This window comes from Sarcophilus harrisii, chromosome 4 (genome assembly GCF_902635505.1).
Source record: "Sarcophilus harrisii chromosome 4, mSarHar1.11, whole genome shotgun sequence".
Taxonomy (NCBI): Eukaryota; Metazoa; Chordata; class Mammalia; order Dasyuromorphia; family Dasyuridae; genus Sarcophilus; species Sarcophilus harrisii.
In genome coordinates this window covers 393,021,525-393,031,446 of record NC_045429.1, presented here as the reverse complement: position 1 = coordinate 393,031,446, position 9,922 = coordinate 393,021,525, and positions in this window count along the sequence as shown.

The window sequence follows — 9,922 nt, the reverse complement described above, 5'->3', positions numbered from 1 at the left end:
CTCTGCCAGATTCAGGGGGCTGGAGTTCAAGGTCCTCCCCTATTTCCCTAAGAGGGTTCATAGCATGCTGCAATGATTTTTACAGAAATCTTTTGGAAAAGATTCATCATGGACACTGCAATTTGAGATGACCCAATTTCAGATAATGGTCTTCTTGTTCTGAAATACACATAAAACCAATTCTACCCCTCTTTTATTTGTCTAAAGAGAGCCTGTGTACCAGTCCTTACATTTAGCTTTCACTTCCCTTTGTCTTCTGGGATAATTTGATTCAACTCCTCCCTAGTATGACCTCTCATGGGTCCTGAGACCAGGAACTCATATTACAAGTGCCAACAGCTGAGCTAATGATCTAAAAATCGTGTGATTGTACCTCTGATCCCTTTTCTATCTCTCATCTACCCTCATGGCTCAAGCAGAAAGGGGCTACTCACAACCAAGGGTCAGTTTCTATTTTTATCTGTTTCCTGGGTTACCAGGACTAAAGAATCTACTACTTAGCAGCCAGATCTTTATAGAACACTGGCATGGAGCCTCTGCATTTAATTACTCTTCTTAGATAGCAGGTACTGTCTGTTCACCAAGACCTAACAGAATTTTTGTTCTGCTCGCCTAACCTTCAATAACCACTGATTAAGTGCCAGGCTCTGTGCTAACCCCTGGGGATTTGAAAAAAGGCAAAAGACAGTTTCTGCTCTCAGAAGATTACAATCCCAAGGGGGAGGCAATATATAAAAAAGTAAAAACAAGATATATAGCAAATAAATAGGAAATGATCAATAATTTAAAGACATTGGAATTTAGAAAAATTGGGAAAGGTTTCCTGCAGAAAGTGCTGAAACTTAATATCAGAATCATGAACCAAAATACACAATGAAGAGTAAAAGAGAACTTTGCAAGTGTATATCAAAATCAATCAATCAATAAACGTATTAAATATTGACTTATGTCCCTAAGCTAAGCACAAAGTACATCAATACAAAAAAGAAATCACGGAAATAATAACAGAGTGTTTGGGGAAAAAATATTGGGAAAAGTTGCGTGGGAGCATGGTAGACTTCCTTGGGTACCCTTCCCTATGCTAAAGGGCCAAGTCTAGTGACTATGACATTTTGGTGACTTTATGGAAATGTAGCCATCTGATGATATCTCCTGCTTGCTTTCAGATATGCAGGGTTTGTCCCAAGATTGTGTTCCCCGATTAATTTCTAAGCTTGATTTTTAAAATCCTTTTTGAGCTCTTCCATAACCTGTAATTCATATTTTTTCTTGAAAGCTTAGGATGTAGGAACTTTAACTTTGCTATTTTCTTCTGCATATGTATTTTGATTTTCCTTATCGTCACAGTAACTTTCTATGATCAGAATTTGATGAAAAGACCAGAGCTGAATAGAAAATTTGATTTTCAAATACAAGACTCAAAAGAAACATATAAAGGTAAACAGGAAAGGAAAATCATAAGGGACTTAATAAGGCTAAAATGTTTACATTTCTACAAGATGTAACTTGTTATTCATAAGAAGGTTTTTATTATTAGGATAGTTAGAAGGAATATACACACACACGCATGGACTCACACACATAAATTCACAAAGATATACCCAGAGAGAGGCACAGTGGAAGTTGAATATGAAGGAATGATATCTTAAAAAATAAAATTATAGAGTGAGAGAGGAATGTACTGGGGAAAGGCGAAAGGGAGAGGTAGAATAAGAGTAAATTATCTCATATTAAAGAGGAAAGTAGAGGGGAGAGGTGAGGGAACATGAGTATTTCTCTCATTAGAATTGGATCAAAGAGGGAATAACACACACTTAATTGGATATAGAAAAATGTCTTACTCTACAGGAAAGTAGGAGAGGAAGGAGATTTTTAAAAAAGGAAGGAATGGGGATGATAGAAAGGAGAGCATAATGCAGAGAATAGCAAAAGCAAAGTGTTTTTGTGGAGGGACTAAATGAAAGAGGACAGAGAAAATAGAATTAAGGGAGGGGGAAAAGAATGGAGGGAAATATTAACTATGAAAAATCTTTAAGCAAGTTTCTCTGATAAAGACCTCATTTCTCAAACATTTAGAGAACTGAGCCAAATTTATAAAAAATAAGAGCCATACTTCAATTGATAAATGATTGAAAGATATGAATAGTTTTCAGATAAAAGAATCAAAGCTCTCTATAAGCCATATGAAAAATGCTCTAATTACTGATTAGAGAAATGCAAATTAAAACAATCCTGAGGTTCTACCTCATACCTATTAGATTGGCTAATAGGACAAAAAAGGAAAATGACAAATGTTGGAGATGTGAGAGAAATGAGACATGAGACACTGTTGGAGTTGTGAATTGATTCAGCCCTTCCATAGAGCAATTTGAAACTATGCCCAAACAGCTATATAACCAAGCACAATCTTTGACCTAACAATACCATTACTAGATCTATAGTCCAAAAGATATTTCAAAAAAAAGAAAAGGATTTATACATACAAAAATATTTATAGCAGCAGCTCTTTTCTGGTGGCAAAAAACTGGAAATTGAGAGCTTGCCCATCAATTGGGAAATGACAAAATAAATAAACAGAATAAATAAATAAGTGAACAAACGAATGAATAAATAAATAAACAAACAAATAAATGTGATTATGATTAAATATTTTTGTGCTATAAGGAATGAGGAGTAGATGCTCTCAGAAAAAATCTGGAAAGAGTTACATGAGCTGATGCAAAGTGAAAGACACTGTGTACTAAGAAACAGCAATACTGTAAGATGATCAGCTATGAATAACAACTACTCTCAGCAGTAAAATGATCTGTGACAGCTCTGAAGGATTTATGATGAAAAATCAAATCCATTCATGAAGAACTGATGGTATCTGATATAGATTGAAACATACTTTTTAAAAACAATTTTTCTTGAGGGTTTCTTTTGGCCTGTTTTCTTTCATAGCATGACTAACATGGAAATATTTTGCATGGTTATACATGTATAATAAATATGGGGAAGGAGGAAGAAAGAGAATTTGGAACTCAAAATTTTTAAAACAAATGTTAAAAATTGTTTTTACATGTAACCGAGGGAAAATAAAATGTTAAATAAATTTTTAAAAAAGAAAAAAGTGAAGAGCCACAAGAAAAGAAAAAAAGAGATGGAACCAAGATGAAAAAAATTAAGTTTAGTCAGTAGGAGACTGATTCCCAAGCCCTAGGGTCTAGTCTTAGCCATAGCATTCAGGACAAAACAGGACTCTCTCTCTGTTACCTAAGAATAGATAAGGAAGTTTTTTAAAGGATAATTCTAAGCAAATTAAATTTTTGAGAGATTAGCATCTAAGAGAATGGAAGGAAGCAGAGTCTAACTCAAACATAAAACTTCAATTCAGGAATTAAGGTGGGAGTTATGAGTAAACAGAAGGAAATGCCAAGCACAATGAAGAAATAATTTGAACTGAGAAAAGTCCAAAGGGTAAAGCAAATTCAGGAACAAGAGTCCTTGTAAGAAATGAAACAAAAAATACAAAATCCAATATTAAAAGAACTGAGAGCCAGGTAAAAAGAATGATAAGTAAAAATAATAGAACACATGGTGGTAAATTACTCAAGAATTGAACTTCTTGTAACTTAGAATGGGCCAAACAAAAAAGCAACAACTTCATAAAATAAAAATATTAAAGCAAAATTGAAAGTTTTGGTGTGGGAGAGGGAAGGGGAGTAGGATAGGGAAATGGGTAATCTTCATTACGTAACTTGTCCAGAAACACACAACTATCTGAGGACAGATTTGAATTCAGATACTTCTTACTCCACAACTAGTATTCTATCCACTGCATCACCTAGCTGCCCCTCAAAAGACTTTTTTTTTAAAGAACAAAATATAGGCTCTCTCTCTCTATATATATATATATTTTTTTTTTTTAATATTTTTTTTGGAAAAAAATTTTCCAATTTTCCAATTTTTTTTTTTTGGAACATAATAGTCAAAATCCAGAGCCAAAATTCAGGTAAAACAAAAGCAAAAACAGAAGACTGCAAGCAGCCGAAAAGAAAGTTAAAATACCAAAGATCTATAGTCTTGTCAGAAACAAGATTTAACAGCTGCCATGTTAAAGAAGGAGAGAGATTGTAATATTGATTTGGTTGGGGTAGCAATAACTAGTTTGAAATAAACATGTGACAAATTCACAATGGCCAGTCTTCTTTGGCAAAAGGCAGATTTATTTAAGGGAATATGTTACAGATAAAATGAAAGGGTAAAATAAGTACCAGAAGTAGCACCAGAAGTGCCAATTATGAAATAGAATTGGGAGAGCATATAATTAACAAGGAAAAAGACAAGTTCCCCAGAACTCACAATTAACCATTAGAAAGGAAATTCTCCATGAGTTGGGAGTAAGCCATTGACTTAGTTTAGACTAACCAGAGTTAGCTAGAGTAAGAGAAAAGTCCCATTAAAAAGAAGGCACTAAGGAAGAGAAAGAGAGAGAAACCGCATAGTGGGCTTAATCCTGAAAGAACTTAACAAAGGTTTTCATCATAAGCAAATCTTTTACAGGGAAAATATAGCCTTGGGGATTTTTCTCATAGGGAGAGGAGAGAAGTAAAGGTGGGAACTCAAAGGGAGCGGTAGCTCTTTTCCAGATGGAATGCACCTGGCAAACTAGGTCCCAGTCCTGTCTAAAAATAAGGCTAATCCAGTACCAACCTAAAACTATATTATAAAGCAGCAGTCATCAAAATCATTTGATTTCTAAGAAATAGAATGGTGGATCCGTGAAATGGATTATATAATAGTAACAGTAATCTAGTATTTGATAACCCCCAAAACTTCAGTTTCTGGAATAATAACTCACCATTTGACAAAAATGTGTATTAAAAATAATTTTTTAAAGCAAAGCAAAAAAAAATATGCTAATCAATATCTTAAAGGTTATTTAAAGATACCAAGAAGTTGGGAGATGGACAATAGGGACTGATAGAGTTCCTCCCTAGATAGTCTAGGACTTATCTGATAATAAAATTATCTCATAATAACTTCTTCCTGATAGGGGAAGAGAGTAAGTCACATCAATATGATATTCCATAAGACAAAAGATAAAGGTTTTTAAAAACCAAGAATCATTATTTCGGCAAAACTGAATGTAATCTTACAGGGGGGGGGATGGAATTTTAATGAAATAGTGGATTTCTAAGCATTCTCAATGAAAAGGCCAAAACTTACATTCCAATGTAAGAGTATAAAAAGGTAAAATACATATAAATATATATAAAAAGGTAAAATACAAACAATTGTAAGAGAGTATATCAAATAAATTTATTTATCTTTTTAATATTGAGAGAAAAAACAAGTACCCTCTCTCAGAATCCTTATGTCTTCAAGGGTCTTCAAGGAGATTGTAATATTCTTGAAGATGAAGACTTAAGCATAATGCCAGGTATACAGATAATGCCTATATTTTTAAAAATGAACATGTGATTGATGCTTCTTTAAACATCACTGTCACTTTGCAATTATCCTAGATAACAAGCAGAACAATAAATAGAAGTTTATTTAAGCAAAAAAGCCCATTTCACTGAGCACGTCTAACAACTTTTACCTCATTCTATACCTATAGTCTACCTGTCTATAGTCTGTAGTCTCTCTGCAGAGAAGAGTTAAATATGTCAGTGTCATATGTGACTGAGAGTTTCCAGGAGAATTCTAATATCAAGATAGCAAGGTATATTGTAATAAGATATTGATCAAGGAATTTTCCTAATTTAAAACTATACACCCTGACTTTTTATTTGGAAAAGATAATCTTTATATGTATGACATTATTTAATAACTGTCTTTTGATCAACTGATTTTAAGTTATTTGATTAATTGATTTTTGATATATATATGTATATGTATATATCTATATTGATCAATCAATCAATAGATAGACATATAGATAGATAGATAGATAAATATTTAATTAACTGAGATAAAGGTCTCAATTCCAAGTCAATTTATCTGGCTAACTTTAATCCTACTGTCATAGGATCATCAATTTAGAGTTAATGGATTTTAGAGATCATCTATTCCTCTCATTTTTCAGAAAAGTAAACTAAGACTCAGAGTAAGACATGATTCCTAATTGACTAAGAGAATAATGAGTATATTGCTACATTAAGGATATAATTCATTTGGTTGCATAGACATTTGAAGAAAGAATTCCTTGAAAAGGAAGAGGGGGAGGGAAAGAGAGAGAACTTTTGAAGGGTAAATCAGAGACCACAAGCCAAAGCTAAGTGAGGGCAAACCTCTTATCACATTCCTTGATCTCTGGCACTTAAAAAATCTGCAGAGTGCTAAAAGCAAACCTTCTTGTGGTTAAGATATATTTTTTTTCTCCCTCTTGATTTGAGCTGAGGTATTTCATCTCAGTTATGCCAACTGAGGAGAGTTTTTTGTTTTTGTTTGTTTTTGCTTTTATATTTTATATTTCTATTTTAATTTCTATTTTATATTTCTTTGGCCTACTCTAACATACAGCTAAGTGGGATAGGGCAGCTAGGTAGGATAGAGAGCATGATCTAGAGATAAGAAGACCTAAGTTTAAAAAACAAAAAAGAAAAAAAAGAAAGAAGGAAAGAAAAGAAAAAAGGGGGGAAAAAAGGGGGGGGGGAAGAGGGGGGAGAGGCAACTAGATGGTGCAATGGCTAGAGCACAGGCTCTGGAGTCAGGAGGACCTGAGTTCAAATTTGACCTCAGAGAGTTAATATTTCCTAGCTGTGTGACTCTGGGAAAGTCACTTAACCCCAAGTGCCTCAGCAAAAAGAAAAAGAAGTTGAAAACTGCTCTAGATTCTTTTCCAAGAAAACCCCAAAATGGGTCACTAAAAATCTGACATGACTGAAATAAATAAACAACAACACATTTATGTAACTTTCCCAATTTCTGTTTGCTGTTTTTTTTAGATAAATTAATTTACTTGCTATTCACAATTTAAGATGGTGGTTTTAATCTTCTCCTTTGTCAATAGTCATAAAAGATTTCTTTTGAACTCTTTAAAATCATTGCCCTAAAAGGGACCTGTATGTGCCAAAATGTTTGTGGCAGCCCTGTTTGTAGTGGTCAGAAGCTGGAAAATGAATGGATGCCCATCAATTGGAGAATGGTTGAGTAAATTGTGGTATATGAATGTTATGGAATATTATTGTTCTGTAAGAAATGACCAGGAAGATGAATACAGAGAGGATTGGCAAGACTTACATGAACTGATGCTGAGGGAAATGAGCAGAACCAGGAAATCATTATATACCTCAGCAGCGATACTGTATGAGGATGTATTCTGATGGAAGTGGATTTCTTCAACAAAGACAAGATCTAACTTAGTTTCAATTGATCAAGGATGGACAGAAGCAGCTACACCCAAAGAAAGAACACTAGGAATGAATGTAAACTGCTTGCATTTTTGTTCTTCTTCCCAGGTTATTTATACCTTCTAAATCCAATTCTCCCTGAGCAACAAGAAAACTGTTCAGTTCTGCACACATATATTGTATCCAAGATCTACTGTAATCTATTTAACATGTATAGGACTTTGGGGAGAAGGCGGAGGGAGGGAGGAGAAAAATCGGAACAGAAGTGAGTGCAAGGGATAATGTTGTAAAAAATTACCCTGGCATAAAAAAAAATAAAATTAAATTAAATAAATAAATAAAATAAAATCATTGCCCTAGCATTTGAAAGGTAGCAGATACAATCTGTCCATATTATATCCCTTTTGGAGCCTCAAGAAAAAAAAAAATCACCCACGACCCACTGAGGCTGTCTTGGATCCTACCTGACCCATCCTGCAGTTTAATTATGTGCTCCCTTGGTTTGCTTGGGTCCTTCTACTCCTCCCTACAAAGAAGGAAAAGTAGTCCCTTTGGACATGGAGTAGGGTAGATCTTACATCAGAGCTTATCTATTCATGCAAATCACAAGCTACATTTATATATTTAGATAGCCCTATGTGTATAAATAAGTAAATAATATATATATATATATATCAACTATTTAAATCATTTTTTTTAATTATTAAGGGATTTTAAAAGTAATCTAGAATTTTGCAGTGGATTGACAGTAATTTTTGGAAGAACTTTACTTTAAATAGACACAATACTGGACAGAAAAATCCAAACTTAAAGAGATCCATTTACATAACAATTATTTAAGGATGTCAAGAAGATTATGCTCCAGATTTAGATCTGGAAGTGATCTTAGAAGCCATGACATCCAACAGTTTCATTTTACAGATGAAAAAAACAGAGGCATAGAAAGATTGAATGATTAGGAAGTATCTGAGGCTTTTGAAAGCAGTTCTTTCTGAATTCAAAACCACAGCCATTTATAAACAATTTATCAAAGCTGACATCTCTTGCCTAAAACAAACTATACTTAAATTTTATTTCCATTTGGAAAAATTCTATTCTGATCCTACCTCTTCTGAGGTGGAGGTAATTTATAACATGTCAGACCAAGTTGGAAAAGGTATGGGGGCATGGATTTGGAGAGAGGCTCTGTTTGCTTTTTAAGAACCAGACCAACTAAAGCACAAAGTTGATCATTTGGAGGGGAATTACTTGACCATGTCAAACAATGAAACAGAATCGATTTATTATTCAGTTTAAAGGAGAAAACAGCAACAGTTGCATTTGGTGTGACTCCCACCTAGTGGCAAGAAAGCAGTAAGAGGAAGAGAAGCTAAAGCCGAAAAAATATTCTTCTCCATTCATTTGGGTATAATTCTCATTTTATTTTTTCCTTGTGTCTCTTTGTTTGAAGGATTTGAAATCCATACTCCAATAATGGAGCTTCCTCATTACTCACAAAGTAGATGAATGACACTTCCTCTTGACAGTATCAGGCCATCTGCTTAGATCACAGCTACCTTCTAGATAGCTCCCTATTGTGAAAAGCTGAGAGAGAGAAGAAGGGAGGGAAGGAGGGAGTAAGAGAGGAAAGGAAAGAGGGAGGGACGGAGGGAGGAAGAAAGGCAGACAGATAGAGAGACAAAGACAGTGAGAGGGAGGGAAGGAGGGAAAGAAGGAGGGAGAGAGAGGGAGGAAGGGAGAGCGAGAGGGAGAGGAAGAAAGAGACAGAGATACAGACAGAAAGGGAGGGAGGGAGGAGGAAAAGAGGGAGGTAAGGAGAGATGAAGAGAGGGAGAGAGAGACAGAGAGAGGGAGAGATGAAGAGAGGGAGGGAGGGAAGAGAGAGAATGGGGGAGGGAATGAGGGAGAAAAAGAAGGGAAGAGAGGGAGGGAGGGAAAGGGAGAGGGCGAAAGAGAGAGACAGAGACAGAGAAGGAGAGAGGAAGGGAGGGAGGGAGGAGAAAAAGAAAGAGGAAGGGAAGGAAGAAGAGATGGAGACAGAAGGAGAGGCAAAGGGAGGGAGTAGAAGAGGGAGAAGAAGGCAGAGAGAGAGAGAAAGAGGGAGAAGAAGATGGAAAGAGAGAAGGTGATGGAGAGGAAGAGGGAGAGAGAGGGAAAGGGAAAAGGAGGGAGAGGGAAAGAGAGAAAACTTTCATGTTAAATCATTTTCTTGACTGGGAGCAAAGAAACTAAGTCCCAGTAAAAATCAAAGGAATGTGGTATTTAAAGTGGTCTCTGAGGAACAGGTCCTTCCAAATAAGAAAGCTCTCTGCTTGCCCTTGAACTCCTGGGGGGGTGGGTAATAGGACAGGACTCTGGTACAGTATTAGTGATTTTGTTGTTTTTAATCTCCTATTAATATTGTGTACCTTTGAGGCTCTTATATTTGAATCCAGAAATGATTTCTAGGTTTCTGGGCTGCTTGTCCCTTGCAGATGTATTGGTACTTAATCCAAAACCTTTTAAAACAACAAGGAAAGGATCCTGCCTAAAGTTGGGACACTGTAGGCTATATAATTCCACTTGGAGGTATTCCCGGTTAA